Source organism: Tachypleus tridentatus, chromosome 7 (genome assembly GCF_004210375.1).
Source record: "Tachypleus tridentatus isolate NWPU-2018 chromosome 7, ASM421037v1, whole genome shotgun sequence".
NCBI classification, from domain to species: Eukaryota; Metazoa; Arthropoda; class Merostomata; order Xiphosura; family Limulidae; genus Tachypleus; species Tachypleus tridentatus.
Window position 1 is genome coordinate 70,820,449 of NC_134831.1, and position 18,879 is coordinate 70,839,327.

Sequence of the window (18,879 nt, forward strand, 5' to 3'; positions counted from 1 at the left end):
CGCGAAATTCAAAAACAAACAAACAAAATAACGTTATTTTTACTGAGTGTTTCGTAAATACGTGTTTAAAATAATTCTGTTTAAATTAATAATTACAAAGTTTAATTCCATCATTACACCAAAGTTATTGTCGTTACAATTGGTATATTTTAAAAGTACGTATGCACTTTGTTATACAACACTGACAAAGCTTATAGCTCCATAAATATTGTTACTATAATTTTTAACTTCATAGTGTTCCTATGTATATGATGCTTCTATACAACAACAAGGTGGCCCGGCATGGCCGAGCGTGTTAAGGCGTGCGACTCCTAATCTAAGGGTCGCGGGTTCGTATCCCCGTCCCCGTCGCGCCAAACATCCTCGTCCTTTCAGCCGAAGGGACGTTATAATGTTACGGTCAATCCCACTATTCGTTGGTAAAAGAGTAGTCCAAGGGTTGGTGGTGATGACTAGCTGCCTTCCCTCTAGTCTTACACTGCTAAATTAGAGACGGCTAGCACAGAAAGCCCTGGAGTAGTTTTGTGCGAAATTTAAAAAACAAACAAACAAACAAACAACAACAAGGTTTCCTTAGTAATAAAATACAATATTTTTATCCGCGTAATATGTAAAACTGTTATGCAACAAAAAAGGTTACTGGTTATGCAACACACGTTACTGAAAAGTGATAAAGGTACCGTTTAAATACACATGTAACACAAATTTTGTTCCTGGATAGTATGTGTTATTTTTTAATTGCTTATTTTGTAAAAGTACAGAAAATGGCCATTATTCCCTTCAAACTTTACTTTTGTGATCTGGATAATGAAATTTAGAAATTAACCAATTTTCTATGTAAAAACGGGCAAATTTGCACATTTTCATTTACATAAGGTCTGAATAAAACAACATATGAATCAAGATTTACATGTATTTATTCTAAAGTTATACAAAAATGTTTAGAAGTGAATAGTTTTTCGTTATTTGCGACTGTAATGTAACTCACTTTCACGTATCAGCCTCCAAATATAGTGTCAGCATTTGACTTTGTTAGACCAAGATCCCTGATCAAATCATTGAAGTTTCTTTGGCTGGGGTAATATGGGTTTTTCTCACCAGCTGCACCTCTGAAATTGTAATCTGGATCTTCAACGTCTACCTCCTCTTCTGATTTGCTGCACTCTTCTGAGGAAGGCTGCTTTCTCTCTGTCGGAGTGGGTACAGGGAGCTCAGGGCAATGTAGCACTGGAGCCATGGATGATGGAAGGTCCTGATACATGATAGCAGATACATTCTTGCCAGCCCGACGTTTGGAAGGGTCCACCATGCAGAAGCAGCAATTGCTTTAGTGGTCAGTGGGTTCACTCCAAATTCTTGGAATAGCAAACTTCATGGCTCTCTCTTCCCCTCTGTACCATCCTGCAAAAGAGCAAAATAAAATTGTTATTATGAAGAGTAACTTTATTTTGATCACAACTAATGTGTAAGAGGTTCATGCAAAATATATTATATGTAATATTTTTGTCTATACTATTGGAAATTAAAAATATCTAAATTAAAAGATATTTAAATTTTAAAAGCTCTAAAATTTGTATAATATAAAATCTTACAATTCAAGCAAACAAAGATTGTCCGTCTTACCTTCTAGTGTTTTTTTTGCAGTACTCGCAGGTAAAACGCAGACAAACCCAGGGTTTGTCTTGATCCCCGACAGGCATGTTGAAATATGTCTTGTAGGCTTCACACATTTTAGCAGATGCTGTCACAGAGTACTTTTTTGCTCTTGTCTTGATAAGTTGGTTACATACATAGCAGTATGCGTTTGGAGAATGCTTACAGCTTCTTGATGCCATCTCTGATAAAATCAGCTAGGTCTGTGTGATCACTGAGGCAGCAAGAACTAAACAGAAGTGGCAAGTGGTGAGCCCCTGTATATATATTACAATGGAAAGCTCTACAAAATTCTAAAAGGTTCTTGAAAATTCTCGTAAGTTCTATAAAATTCTTGAAAATTCTCGTAAGTTCTATAAAATTCTTGAAAATTCTACAACATTCTAAAAAGTTCTTCATAATTCTTGTAAGTTCGAGAGAATTCTCTATCAGCTACTCAGCACTGAACCTACCTGGAATGTTCTAAAATTTGAAAATTTCATTATCCAGGTCACAAAAGCAAAGTTTGAAGAAAAAAATAGTAATTGAGAAATAACACTTTCTGCCCAGAAACAAGAAAAGGTAAACATTTTATTACATAGTGATATCGGAAGTTCGCAAAATATTAGAAAACCAACATGCCTCAGAACTGCTGTTAAAACACACGTTAAATTCGGATTACAATCCTCACATTCTTCATAATTTGTCCATTGCAACCCTTGGTTTTCTAATATTTCTTTGACTTTTCATTTTTAAACCGTACATTTAAAACATTTTTAGAAAAAGTACAAGGAAACTAGCTTTACACAACCGATATATATATATAAGATATTTTTAACCAACGTTCCTCCTTTGCAGGTTCATCAGGGTTAATATATACAACTGCTTGATATTAAAATATTTATTAAGTTATAAAACTGCATACCTTTTAAAGTATCATACTGCATACATAAATAATGTTCATGGAATCTTACACAGAATTAATTACACAACTTCAACGGCAATGGAGAAATTAAGAGAAGTTTAGGAAACAACATCTGCAGTTTAACCAGTTTGTAATAACAACAGCAATACAAAAATATTGTTGAGCAATAATAAACCTCTTGAGTATTATAGGTACAACACGATATTAACAGTAGAGTAGCGAAGCAAATAATAAATTAGGCGCATTCCTAAGCCGTTAACGGATCTTTTCTTTTATTCCCTGAAGCTCCACATTAGCTAGTCTGTTAAATAACTGTGAACAGCTTATTGTAATGGTATAGTCATATACTATTCAAGTATTGTGCTGTCGTGAAAGAACAAAGATACATATTCACTCTTGTTGTGTCGAGCTCAATCAATATTAATATCTTTCTTTTTCTTTCACTCATACTCTATAAATACGTATTATGTATATACGTACATGTATATACGCGTATGCTTGCGTTTGCGTACAAGCATAATTCGTAATTATTTCCTGTTAACTAGATTTGATAATTGTAATTCTCTTGTTAAACACCCTGCCATTTCAGCTTGTCTGCCAGCTGTTACTTCCAAGTGAAGCAAGTGGCACAACCTCTCTCAAACGATTTCTTCCAAACCATCGTTTTCCATGATATAATTTGATAAATTTTCAGTTGGTTGTCCGTTATTGGATTCTGTTAACGTGGCGATAGGCAGAAAGGTTCTTGTCCGAAACAATCATAATTCAATCACAGTTTGCTTATGTTTTATCTCGTTACTTTGTTTCGATGTTAATACCTAGTACAACGATATGGTTTTGTAAAGATACCGACGTGAATGTGAACAAAGAACGTTTTTATCGACCGGAAATTTGTTTTGGATCAAAAATCAATCGTGTGCTGTATTTACATCTGTTTCTACGTTTTTGTAATTTTATTTTGTTTCTCTATTGATACAATGATATTCTCGTTTGATTTTAATGTTCTTGGATTAAGTAGTGTTCAGTGTATTTATTTTCAATGTAGTATTATTGGTACACCATTCAAAACAATACGCAGTATATAAATGCAATTGTTATAGTTTGCAATATTTTCAATGATATCGACCACACTTTTCGAATGTGTCTGCTTCTTTGAAATGTGGTGACGCCTTCCATACTACTTTATAAAAACTTGGACATTTCCCAAAATATATTAAAAGGCTAAAACTTTTACGAAAAAAAGAACTATAAATGACAATACAAAAATCGCAAATTTTCTGAAGAGCTAAGTCGCTCTTAGTTGGCTTATTGTAATTGCTAATTTGGTAGAAAAACGAACTACTGAAAATTGGAAAAATTCAAATCATTAAAATATCTCTGTATCCTATTTTCGTGGTTTGTTTTGAATTTCGCTCAAAGCTACACGAGGGTTATCTGCGCTAACCGTCCCTAATTTTGTAGTGTAAGCCCAGAGGAAAGGCAGCCAGTTATCACCACCCACCGCCAACTCTTGGGCTACTCTTATACTAAAGAATAGTGGGATTGACCGTCCATAACGTCCTCACAGATGAAAGTGCGAGCATGTTTGGTGTGATGGGAATTCGAACCTGAGACCCTCGGATTCCAAGTCGAGTAACATAACCACCTGACCATGGCGAGCCATCCTATTGTCAACTATAAAGAAAACTGATTTATCAATTATTTTTATTGTGTGGCGTTTCTAAAAATTGACTTTTAAAGATTCGAATGTGCATAGTTTTCACCAATATAATGTTTAAAGAAACAAAAAAAGGATATTTGTTTTCTCTCTTGGTTAAAATTAAATAAAAAATGTATTTAAAAATACACTGGTTCTTTATTCTGTTTTCATCAATTTTCCGATATTCGATAGATAAAGTGTATAATACATGTGGCGACACCTGCTATTGATTGATTGCAACTTTATCTAACAAGGATCACTTGATCATCTTAGAATTATACATATTTACAAGAAAAATAAGGAAAGACACTTTCGTATCTATAATACTTCGTTCCATGAGGTCATTTCACGGACATTATGAGCAGAACAAAACCTAGCTCTGGAGAAACTGACTCTCATAACCAGCTACCTACCAGCTGACGGTTGGTTTCGACATGTGGTGCAGATCTCTAGCTAGGTCGATAGCTAGGAAGACAGTTACTGTGATATATAAGCCTAACTACAGACAAATAATTGCACAGGTATATATTCTTAAAGCTGTTCTAATTGTTTTTTCTTGTATTTTGAATTTCACACAAAGCTACTCGAGGGCTATCTGTACTAGCTCTCCCTAATTTAGTAGTGTAAGACTAGAGGAATTTGTTTTTTGTTTTTTTTTAATTTTGCACAAAGCTACTCGAGGGCTATCTGTGCTAACCGTCCCTAATTTAGCAGTGTAAGACTAGATGGAAGGCAGCTAGTCATCTCCACCCACCGCCAACTATTGGGCTACTCTTTTACCAACGAATAGTGGGATTGACCGTCACATTATAACGCCCCCACGGCTGTAAGGGCGAGCACGTTTGGTGCAACCGGGATTTGAACCCTCGACCCTATGATTACGAGTCGAACGCCTTAACCCACCTGGCCATGCTGGGCCTGTTCTACTTGACTAACAGAAATAGTTCTGCTTATAATAACAAGTACTGGATTAAGCATGTAAAATATAGAATGACTTAATATTGATAAGCTAAATTTCTGTGTTATAATTTAAAACGATTTGCAGAAAGTGTTACGACCAAGTCATGAAAGTTGCAAATAAGTTTAAGGCTTTATCTTATTTCGGTTAATAGAATCGAACTATTATTTTAAAATATGCACAGACTCGTGTAATTTTATAGAATTCTGAAAACAACTTAAATTAAGTATAGCAGTCATCTGTGAACACATTAAAGAAACTGAATGAGCGCCCAGCGAAAGTAGATTATTTGTTTGTTGTGGATAATCGTACATCACTATATAAAGGTTTGTATGTTCTAATCGTCTCTAATTTTGGACTCATAGATTGGAAGAAAAGCAGCTCGTTAACAGTATCCATCTCAAAACTTGGATTACTCTAATCTAATAGTTGGATTTTATTGTCACTTTTAGAACGCAGTCATAGATTAATGTCTGTAGTAAGATTTTGTAACAATAGGACACAAAACATGGGCTCTCAGATTCACAGCCCGGACCCCTAACAGCTAACAACTTAAAGCAAAAGAGAATTAAAACTTAATATCTGTACCAGCGATGCAAAAAATAATGTTTATTTACATTCATTACCTGTGACGTTACTAGTTACTTCCATCTGAGTAGATTTTCAAGACCAAAATACAATGACAATTGCCATGATGGTGATGGCTTTTACAAGGTTGTAAAGCATGATTGTAAATAATTATACTTGCGACAATAGATTACTGTTAGGCCTAATGCGTTTCAAACATATTCTTTATCTATACCGTTAGGGATTTTCGAGAACAAGAAGAATGCTTTATAATAGAATATCAACTACGCTACTTTCGTTATATTCATTTGACAAAGCGTTTCACTCCATCCATTGTGATATAAGGTATAAATTAATTACAATCGTGTTTCTCCAGCTTGAAAAAAGGCGTTCACACAATAATAATTATTGTTGTAACAAATGTCTTATATTAGTAATGTTCTGACTTCTACTATGTTTGTTGTGTCCCTACCGATCGGTCCGGCATGGCCAAGCGTGTTAAAGCGTGCGACTCGTACTCTGAGGGGCGCGGGTTCGCATACCCGTCGCGCCAAACATGCTTGCCCTTTCAGCCGTGGGGGCGTTATAATGTTACGGTCAATCTCACTTTTCTTTGGTAGAAGAGTAGCCCAAGAGTTGGCGGTGGGTGGTGATAACTAGTTGCCTTCCCTCTAGTCTTACACTGCTAAATTAGGGACGGCTAGCACAGATAGCCCTCAAGTAGCTTTGTGCGAAATTCACAAACAAACAAACCCTACCGATCTGATGAGTTTTGGATCGAGTGAAAAGAGTCGTTTGAAATAGATGTGACAAACACAGTGTGGTTGGAATAATATTATTACACACTTTTATAATTCTTAAAAATTGAAACAGGACTAAATAAAAAATGTAGTGTTTAAAAACATAATAGGCCTAATAACAAGTGTACTTAACGGAAATACACTGTTCTTTAATAAAAATAGGATCAATCATAATATTGGCAACTGTAAAGTAACTAATTAATATGCCTACAGAAAATGCGAGAGTGGAATATTTTATGCAAATCTACACGCATAATAAAGGACTGTACTTTCTACGTGCTATAAGGTCAAGAAAATTAGCATAATATATCATATTACAGGACTGTATTTTCTTCGTGCGTGTAATAAAGTTGGTGGTGATCTTATCTGGAGGGCAGTATAGCAAAGTATGTAAACATTTATAAGATATGTTTACAGTACTGTGTGCTGTAAATATTAGAGTCTGAAAACGTATGACTAGAATCTTAAGGAAGCTATCTTTGGTAGTGGGTTTCATTGTTTCTCATGAAACCGGTTTGTCAAACTTTCGCTTACTCTACACTACAAGATCAAGTACCTACGAATGTCACTGTCACTCTCAAATTTATAATCCTGTTTCTCCATGATGGACGAAAATTTGTTATTTTAGTCCTAGAAAGAAAGTATATCATAGATTACTTCAAGGATGACTGATGGCTTATTAAATTGACGCTCCTACTTAGGAGTTCCATATAAAAATGACAAACTATAAGTCTTTCAGCGAGGAAACTCGTAACACGTTTGCGAATACAAACCATTGCAATATTTCGACCACTCTTGACAGTTTCTATTGACATTCGAGTGAAGACGAAATAGGAGTATCCGTTTAATAACCTACGCTTGTTATAAGAAAGATTTCTCTCGTGGAGTTGTCCGTAAATAGTAATAACGCTGGGGTTTTGAAACACGAAATGTCTGTGATTGAAAAAAACGTGTCGCTCGTACCCACATGTATATATTGTTTCAGTTTTCAAATTTTAAATCTTGCTATTGGCAAAACTTTTCTCTGATTTCAAGTATAGTAACTGGCACGAATATTGAAATTTATTTGTTTCAACTTAGAACATATTTAACTAAACATTTGATCTCAAGCAGAAAGCTAAACAATAGATTACTATTCTCTGTTACCTATGGATGTCTAAATCTAATTTTTAAAGTTATAAACATTGAGACTAGTAACTGAATCATCAGGGGTCAAATATTTATTAAAAGCTATTGTTATTGAATTAAGTACAAAGTTATACAAAGAGCTATCAGTGCTTTTCATACAACAGGTATTGAAACCCGATTTCTGTAAGTCCACAGGCATACTGTTGTTCCACTGGGAGGAATTTGTTAGAAAAACTTGTACTTTCACAGATCTCAGTTTACAATACGAATTGAAAGGATTATAAAGTAGTCTTTTTGACTCGATCATTCTATAAATTATTTTAACATTAATTACGTGTGTGTTTCTTATAGCAAAGCCACATCAAGCTATCTGTTGAGACCACCGAGGGGAATCGAACCGCTGCTTTTAGCGTTGCAAATCCGTAGACTTGTCACTGCACTAGCGGGGAACGTTAATTATTTACTTAATTTGAAGTTAAGTACAAAACTACACAATGGGCTCTCTGTGCTGTGGATATTACTGGTATCGAACCGTGGCATCTGGTAATGGGAGTCCGCAGATATACCGCTATGCTACTGGGGGAATAATAATTTACTTGATACTACCAATTATAATTTCAGTAATTACTTTACATGAAAGTGAGTATATATTTATATATTAAAACAAACTGGCTGCATCCACACTTTCAAGATCGACTTTATTGGTTATTTGTATACTAATTCTCAACTTCATACGTATATATCTGCTTACTTGATTTGTTAAATTCTTCTAGAAATTCTGGCCGAAACTACTTTATTCTCACAGAACACAGGAAGAAACGGAAAGCTTCGAGGTTTCAAAAGTAGACGTCAAGTAATTTTTTTTTTTTTTTTTTTTTAGAATCTCAAGTTCGTCACTAGTGACATACTTGAGAATAATAAACTTAATTATTGGAAATCTTCAAAGTTAAGCCTCACTCCATGCAAAGATCAAAGTAGGTTTATTCATCTTCAGTGTATAACCACGGATATGCCTGTGCCTGGTAGTTAGAGCGTTTGACTTGCAGTTTTTTAGTCGAGGGATCGAAACCGTCACCAAACATTCTCCTTTGATCCGTGAAGGAGTTATAATGTGATGATTGTTGATTGTGGATGATGTTGACCAGATGGTTTTCCTTGCAGTCTATCACTTCAAAATTAGTGACAGTTACTTCATATATTACTTGAATATCTTTTCATGAAATTGAATAAAAACAAAATAAACATCTACAAATTTATAGGAAAGCCGACGAACGCATTTAAAGTATTGTTCAAAACAGATATCTAGATTTAAAGTTTCGATACATTCCTAATGAGAGATAAAAGAGACATTGGGTTTTCAAGGTTTTTTGCACGGATTTATTTGAAAAGTTACAAGATAAAATTTGTTTGTTTTTGAAAGGGCGAGCGTGTTTAATGTGACGGGAATTCTAACCCGTGACCCTCAGATTATGTCTTGTAACTCACTCCTGAAGACGATATTGTAACGTCGAAACATATAGAGTCAATTTTTGAATGGAAATAGTGGTCATAATTGAAATGTTTTTAATTTGTATCTATTTTAACGCTGTGTGTTATTGATTATTTTAAAAGCACGTAGATACCGTTCAAAGCAAGGTGGAATATTTTTTATAATTGCTTGTTCCCAGTGAATTTTTGTAATTGGGTAGGCCAGTAGAAAATATAGTATCTGAGCTTTTACCTTATGCATTTCAGATTATTTTATAACAACATGCTAGTTCAGTTTTACTGTTTACAGGATTTGTTACTACAACATGACACTCTATATGCATTTTCGAGTTAAACAGTGCTAATAACTTTATAAATGTTATTTTATGCTATTATTAATAACTTTTGTGTTATTATTAATAACCTTTTGTACTGTTGAAAATCATTCTTCAGGATGACAACAATTTATCTTCGAAACTGCTGAACGGCATCTTCCAACAATATAGAAAGTGGAATTCTGCCAATGTACAAAAGTCCAATAAAGCAAGATCTTAGTGGAAACCTTAAAGATACACCTGCTAACATTGTTAATGCGTATTTGTTGGGATTAGTAAAAGCCATTTTTAACAGTAGCTGTTTTAACAGTAACATTTTCTGCAGCTTATACATTAAAAGTTAGGCAGTTAACAGAGCACGTATAGTCTATTTAAGAGATTTGCCCTTAACAATACAGAAACAAAGAGCATTAAAAACAAACGCCCAGTTTTGTTAAAAGGTGACTCATGTCAATATTTACAAGCATATCCTAATAAAACTAAAAGCGCTTATCGATGTTTACAAGCATACTCTGATAAAATTAAAAACAATTATCAACGTTTCTAGTTAAGTTATCCATGACATTATAATATCCGAAAACATTAAAAAAACGAGTTGTGATATTTTACAATTTAGTCAGGTGGGCCTCTGTCTCTAACCTGTCTTCAATGGTCCATCCTCGTAACTAAATGTGTGGCACGTTTTAGTAATCCATTGATATCAGTTGGTTATGGCACTCTACTCGTAATCTGTGTGGAAGGGAGGGGTTCAATCCCAGTATTCATTGGTAAAAACGTAGCGCAAGAGTTGATGTGGAATGGTGATAACTAGCTGTTTTCCCACTAGTCTTACACTGATACATTAGCGACGGCTAGCGCAGATAGCTTTGCAAGAAATTCAATAAGCAAACAAACCATTGATACGAAAAGTTGATTCATTCCAGTTGACGTTAGCATAAAGTAATTTTAACTACCGGATGCGATTGGCAAATTAAAGTTAGTTCTATAAAACCCTTAAGAGGCCATTTATAAAGCAAACATTATTTCCTCATGTTTCAAACACATCATCCATCCGTCAGTACCTTTGACGACAAGAGGTATTGGAAATTAACTCTCGACTGAAGAGTGTAACCTAACCTCTTAGTTTTAAAACAAATATAACAACATTTGTTCGCATGCCTTGAAATTTTTATTAGCTGTACTAATGTGTATGAAAAGAAGATATCCGTTACTTTCCAACGTAAATTTATTTATAGCTCATGTACTAAAAGCAATTCTAATAAAAAGTTAATACAATAATTAAATAAGTTTACGTTCTATTCTACCCTAACCAATAATAACAAATTCCTTATTTTAAATATAGTTCACTTATAAATGTATCAGAAGACGAAATATAGTTTTGGATGACTGTAATTTCCTTGTTATTGTGTGATATATGCTTATTTGGTATTCTGCAGTTTTCTTTTCTCTTATTTTAAGTCAAAGTATATTTTTCTTTCTTTCTCCCTGAACCGAGTTCCCTTGTTTTTTGTAAAGTACAAATATCACCAGTTGTTTTGCTTTCTTTCATTTCTCAGGTTAAAATATTTAATATCAATACTTAGAATTTAATGTTAATTAGCAATGTAAGGTAATGATCTATTTTTACGTTAATCTAGATGATTACTGACCAAACGAGGAATTTCCAACCTTGATCTTAGAGCTCCTCTGGTTTTACGTATTTTAACTTTATTTACATTTTTTACAATTTAAAATGAAGAATTTAAATAGCAATTATCTTATCTTTAGCTGTGAGAACATAATAAAACTGACAGCCGTTTTAATTATTTGGTTTATTGAGAAGAACAAAGCCATTGTGTTGGTAAATGATTGTCTTCCCTTCGGTCAGTAGTTCAATACTAGGTATGGCTTCACTTGAACCCTATATTCGTAGGTACAGGTAGAAATCCAATTCCAATTAAAAAAGCACAAAAATTCTTAATTCAATAATTTTTATTTTTTTTTTTGCACTAAATATTTGAAAGTATTCACTAAACAACGATTATTGTTCGGTCACACCAGAATTCTATATCTGCTAATTAGCATCTAGTTTATTTTTCTAGTGAAATCTTGCATATCATAAATTATTTTTTCGTTGTAAAATTTTCTTTCACCTAAACGCGAATGCATTCGCGATTCTTTCTCCAAATTTGTTCGAATGCGGTAATATTTTTAAAGCTGGCAAACTTATTTTTTTCTGATCACAAATGAGCTGTTTAGTTTTACATCGTTTCTTTGTTGAATTTTGCTCAAAGCTACTCGAAGTGAACTGATAAACTAGAGGGGAGACAGTTAGTCATCACCAACTACCGCCTAACCTGGATTACACTTTAACAACGGAAAATGGGATTGACTCTGATTTCATAACGGGATTCGAACTCGCGACCTGTAAATTACAAATGGAACACCAAAATCACCAAGCTTTGTCAGGCCCATGATGTTTTAATAATTGTTGACAGTGTTATTACAAAATTTCACTGGTTTCTTGTTGAGTTCTGACTAAAATTACTCCTAAAGATGTTTCTGGTTAAATTGAGATTATGTCAATAGATTCAATATGCATTTATTATATCACCTAAATTATAACTCTTATCGTTTGGTTCTCAACGAATTCCCTTATGGCGGTAGTTTTGTCACTGCCCTATCCGAGAAAAGTTATTCGTACAGTGAAGTTACTAAAGAATTAATAATAAAAGGGGTTATACGATTTAGAAAAAGCGATTTCTTCAATGTTCACTGTGGAGACATAAATACTCGTGCAGCAGAGTGTTTAGGACAGCAACAGCTCCGAAAACCTTAGTTACGAAAGTAAACTATCCGCCCTAACCCTACATACAGTCATTTTGATGAAGCTGAGAACACATCTTGGCACCATTAATAAGATAACAAACAGGATGTGAAGTTGACATGGGTTCATAAACCAACGTTCAACAACCATACCTCAAAATAAAAGGATGATTTAATGAACAAAGTGATCGAAAAAAAGAATGAAATAGTACAACAATTCCAGTTGATCATATACTTGTACAGCTCAAGTGGATTTTTGCCCTTAGGTTTCTTGGAAACTGACCATCGTGTATAATGAAACGATTAAGATTGCCATCTTCCATTGAAGATTTTAAAATTTGTATTTGCGCTACAAACAATAATGATTAAGCCTGAATACGTTTTACGATGGAAATGGCAGTTTCGATGAAAGAATTTTAATAATATTTCTTTATATCTAGTCTTAATTTTTATTAAGCTCTCACGACAACATTTCAGAAACAAGAATATTGAGCATAAATGGGTCGTAAGGAGTAATTTCTATAAGGCTCAAACGTACAGGGGTCCAAGATGTCCAGTAAAAAATTATATAAAATCATGTAAAACGGCAAAAAGTAATTATAAAAATGACAGTAAGATAAGATTTGAAAGTGATGAAAGAAAATGAAAATAATTCAATAAAGTTTTATTCGTAAGTTCAACAAAAATTGAAAAAAAGTCCTCCTTGGAGACGTTTTCAAGCTACCTGACATAATACCAACAATGCACTAAAAAGTACTGTAATGATAGTGCACGAATAAAGTATTTACAGAAACAATAATACCACTGTGATAAAAAATGTGAGATACGATGTAATTTAAATAACTACAGCAGCCACTATATTTTTACAATAGAACTGTTTACTTACAGCTAAGTCATATTTGAAGAGATATGTTGAAAGCTTGCCTAATAAACTGGATATGAAGAAAATCACAATTACGTTATTGATTACTACTTTCCCAAGATTACAGATTCAATGCAGCGGATTTTTCAGTGATATATTATTCAGAAATAGCATCAATGATTTTATGAACTGAAAAACAATAAAACTACAAATTTTCTAGCCAAAATTTAACTCTTTAGTTTAAAAATAAGCTTTATATCGTACTGTAATAGAACTTTTGCTTATATGATACTTGAAAAACTTTTTCATTACGCGAAGTGCAACTCCCAACTTCACGTACCTTTTATTCAGTATGCATGTAGATTTACAGTAGGGGTCACAATTTTTCTGTTTCTACTCAGTTTCCCGTCATGATAAAGGTTATTTCTCTCCATACTTAGAGTACAAATATGACATCTTCACAATGTCACACTCTCATCTAATGCAATGTGGCCCGGAATGACCAGAAGGGTTAAGGCGTTCGACTCGTAATCTGAAGGTTGAGGGTTTGAATCACCCGAGCACGAAATAAGCTCGCCTTTTCAGCTGTGGGGGCGTTATAATGTGACGGTCAATCCCACTATTCGCTGGTAAAAGAGTAACCATAGAGTTAACGGTGGGTGGTGATGACTAGCTACCTTCCCTCTAGTCTTACACTGCTAAATTAGGAACGGCTAGCCCAGATAGCTCTTGAGTAGCTTTGCGCGAAAATCCAAAAAAACAAGCAATATATCAAATATAGTTAAGCCATAGCAGGAATTTTTAGTGTATTTAAGGTTAACTTGAAATGTGATCGTTTTTCAGAAAAGCGCGTTATTTTAAACCGGAACTCTTGTGATGTTTTGGATTTTTCATCTTTTAAAAATAAAATAGAAGAACAAATATTTAAAAAATCCGCCTTTAGGTAAAGCCAAATTATCCATATTATAACTTGATTATTTGTATTTATGGCGAAGCTAGTGGAACGGGCTAGCATTGGCTGTCCTTACCACCCAGTACTCAGGATGAAGGATTGACCACCACTATTATAACGCAACTACAGCTTGTAACACAGAGTATCGCCAAAAGTTGAATCCAGGTCCTCATTTCCTGCCCGCCATGGGAATTTAGTTAGGGCTCTTGATTCACAATCTGAGGATTGTGGGTTCGAGTCATCGTTCTACGAAAACATTCTCGCTCTTTCAGCCGTGGGGACGTTATAATATTTCGACCAATTCCACTATTTTTTAGTAAAAGAGTAGCCCAAGAGTTGGCGGTGGGTAATGATAACTTGTCATCTTTTCTCTAGTCTTTCACTGCTAAATTAGTGACGGCTACCGCAAATAGCTATCGCTAAGCTTCACGCAAAATTCAAACAAAACCAAAAATCTTCATTACCAAAATCTTCAGCTTTGCCACAACGGTCTATATCGTGATTAAATGACGGGTTAAGTTCTGAACACTCTTCTTTTTTTAATTCAAGTAAAGACCCAGCGTGGACAGGTGGTTAAAGCACTCTACTCGTAATCAGAGGGTTGCGGATTCGAATCCCCATCGCACCAAACATGCTCGCCCTGTCAATCATAATAGTCAATTCCATATTCTTTGGTAAAAGAGTAGCCCAAGAGTTGACGGTGGGTGATGATGACTAGCTATCTTCCCTATATTATTACAATGCTAAATTAGGACGGCTAGCGCATATAGCTCTTTAGTAGATTTGCATATCTACATTATCTAATACTCGAGAATTATAGTTCCACAAAATATATGTTAATGTACTTTCCAGAAGATTTTGTAAAAATAAACAAAAATCCTCTTTTTGCGTATTCATTAGAACAACTGCTGTCTCTGGAATATCGATTAATAGTTGCTCTCTAAATTGCAACTTTGTAATCTCTAAAGTCATGTTGTAGACACAAGTGTTTCGTTTTTCTAGAGAGAATACTATATTTTCACGTACATATAATACAAATAAAACTTTTTTTTTACCTTTTTACACAAATATTCTCAAATTATTCATATAGGTAATACTTGTTTGAAGCTCAGAATATTCGTAGTTTTAGAGTAAACATTTAGTGCTAAATCCCAAACTTGAATAAGAAAACAAGTTAACCTAGGATATTTTGTACAGAAAGTAGTTTTTGTAAAGCATAATATTGACTTAAAAATCAAAACTCAGAAAGTTCATTCATAACAATCCAAAAATCCAAAATTGGCATATAAAGACTTACGGCACGACATGGACTGAACACATATTGTTATACAGGGACTGAACTTGTAAAGCTATAAAAAATTTACGATTTATTACTGGAATGTATTTACAGAAACTCTTCCCTATCATAACGGTCTTCTGGAGTAAAGAGAATAGCGCAGTGTCGACCATTCTTTGTCAAACCAGATTGATTGATGAAAGATTAGTAAATTCGTTCGAAATGCTGGTCCGTATTGTGTTATTACCTAGATTTTGTTCCCAAAGGAAGGGTATTCGTTGAACCGTGAAACATTGCAAGCTGTTTAATCTTTTCCTGTCTCGCATTTCAGAGAGATTTAGAAATCCGGCTAGTCTCCTGAGCAGAAGCTAGCTGGAGCGAGTCCAAGTGTAATGTGACGCTCATAGGTTTATGTTTTCTGATTACCATCTCCAGAGATCAGGTGTTGCTTGCTTTACCTAACCTATCGTTGTTTGAAGAGATAAAGTTTTGACTAATAGTCTCATATATCGTATATCGTTTAACATCTTATACCCTAACTTCTTCAAAAACAATAAATATTAAGTTACTTATTAGCCGTATCAAAAGGTCACGTGCTACTTGCTTAATCTAGTCAAATAGTATTACGTTCCTTAGAATAAGATAGGAACCGTTTATTTTAACCTGTTACAGAATAGGATATATTCTATTTATTTCACCCTGCTAAATAACGTTTGTTTCTAACAATAAGATAAATTATATTTACTTAACCCTGTTAAATAACGTTTGTTCCTCACAATATGATACATGCTATTTATTTCACCTTGTCAAGTTATTATGTTTCTCAGAAGAGGACATAATGTTATTTCACTTTGTTATATAATGTTACATTCCTCAGAATAGAATGTATGCTATTTGTTTAACCTTGTCAAATAATGTTATGTTTTTAGAATAGAATATATGTTATTTAGTTTACCTTCTTAAATAATGTTATTTTGCTCAATCAAATAAAGTTATATGATTGGTTTTACATTAAATTAAAGGCAGCTTTTTTATCAATGTAATAATGTTATCTGTTTGATCATTAGCTTTTGTTTCACTTTCTTTATGTTTCCTAATTTGTTATTGTTATGTCATTGTTTATCCCTGTAGTTTTACCAATCAAGTATTTATTTATGGTTTCCTGTCACAGAGAGCACAAACTAATTGTTTTCCTCGGCCAAATAGAACTATTAGCAAATAAGTAGAGTTTTTTTTTCGCAGACTTTCAGGATAGGTTATCTACGTTCACTCCGCAACTGGAAATCGATCTCACAATATTATCATTGTAAATCAGTAAACTCATTGCTGACTCGCTAGGTTACATCATTATTGGAAATCATCTGACGTTCATGATGACCTAGTCAATCATCTATCTGTGTTAAGAAAGACAAATTTAGCTTTCTACTCAGTAATAATCGTAAGTTGTCTGATATCTACGTTATATGATTAAATATCTTTATACTTAAAAATACAATTTAAATCTTAAAGTGGTATTTTGATATTATTGGGTTGAAGAATAATTCGTGAGCGTTTTGTCAAGTTAAAAAAATATATATATAAATGAAACGCTTTCGCAAAATATTTCATGTCATTTGGTAGATAATTTTTTGCTCTAATAGATGGTGTGTTTGATTTTCATGTCTTTAATTTTTGCTTTCATTTTCAGCTCATTAAATGGAATGTCAAGTGGACAAAATCGAGCATTTTTGACACCATCTGCTTTTCGCATTTAATTTCTTGCAATTTCGTTTAAAACAATGCATACTATATACCTAGGTATTACATGAAATAAAGTATCATAATAAATGTTTTGGGTGTAATGTGTTCATGCATTGAAGTATTGTATAGTCTTGCATGTAATGCTTGAATGAAATTATTTAAAAACGCTCACGAATTATTCCTCAACCTAATATAAACATATACTAGTATTAAACTATAGTACAAAAATGATCTCTTAAAGTGTGGTTTTAACATTTTATGTTGTTGTTGTTTACACCTGTTATAGAACGTTTTTCAGATCGTGAATTTAACCAAAATGAAAATTAAAAAACTAATTTACAAATACTTAAAAAGAGAAGTTACGAAATCATCAAAACGATTACTTAAAACAACTATATTCAAAAGATAATATCCTTTTTAGGTGAAAGTTAATAATTCAGACTGTTCATCCTCATAATTTCAGTAACACATGCTAATGCTTTCTCCAGTTTTTGCAGGTTTATTCAATGGCCATCGAGTTCAAAGATAAATTCATTTTATAAAAACATTTATTTGTTTTGAATTTCGCGCAAAGCTATACGAGGGCTATCTGCGTTACCTGTCCCTAATTTAGCAGTGTAAGATTAGAGGGAAGGCAGCTAGTCATCACCACCCATCACCAACTCGTGGGTTACTCTTTTTTTTACCAACAAATAGCGGGATTAACCGTCACATTATAACGTCCTCACAGCTGAAAGGGTGAGCATGCTTGGTGTGACGGGGATTCGAACCCGCGACCCTTGGATTACGAGTCGAGTGCTTTAACCACCTGGCTACCCCGAGCTTATAAAAATATGAAAACAAAAAAAAAGTTTGTCAGCAACTCCCACAGCCCGTCTATCTACGTAGCTATTATTACCTATAGTAATATTTTATGAAGATGGGTAATTAAATATACATGCTTTTCAAGTATTCTGTGTCAATATCCAGTGTTTATTTTATGTATGATTTATACTTAATGATTATTATCGAATTCTGAATACTTCGTTTCAGTTTTTATGTAGTGTTTATTATGTACTCTGTTACGTATAGTTAAAAAGTCTTACCTTTTTGTCCTAACTGGCAATTTTTCAACCGATGATAGCATTTAAATAGAAAATAACATGTATATTTTATTTAAGTTTAGACGCTACTATCAAGAAACAATTAATTATTATTAACATAAGCGCCGAGTACACTGGTGCTCTTGCCCCTCAATAAAAGAATATAACATAAAAGCCTGATAAGTTTTTACTTGTCAGTAATCCTTGACTGCCTCCTCCCTTGGGAAAGATATATCTGCGCCCATGATTATTAGAGGGATTTTCTATCATATCTTTTGTTTTTGCCCTTAATGGGCAGAGCACAGATAACCCATTGTAGCTTTCTGTTTAACTACGAAAATCTTAATGTTTTTTGGCTCTCAGCATTATACAATATATATATATATATATGTTTTTTTGTTTTGCTAATGGTAATCTATCAAACTGTTTTGTCCATTAATATTATATAGGTGTAATTTTCTTTGTATAGGTATACTAAAAGTACAAATAATTTTTTATGGTTTTTAAATAAATGAGAATGTGCATAATATAATTTTTAAGGCTAAGCGTGGCTTACCAGTTTCTTTTTCTGGGTTATAAATCCGATGGTCCATGGTTCGTGTCCATTACGTGTACTTCACATTTTGTGTCTGTTGGTGCGTTATAAGAGTA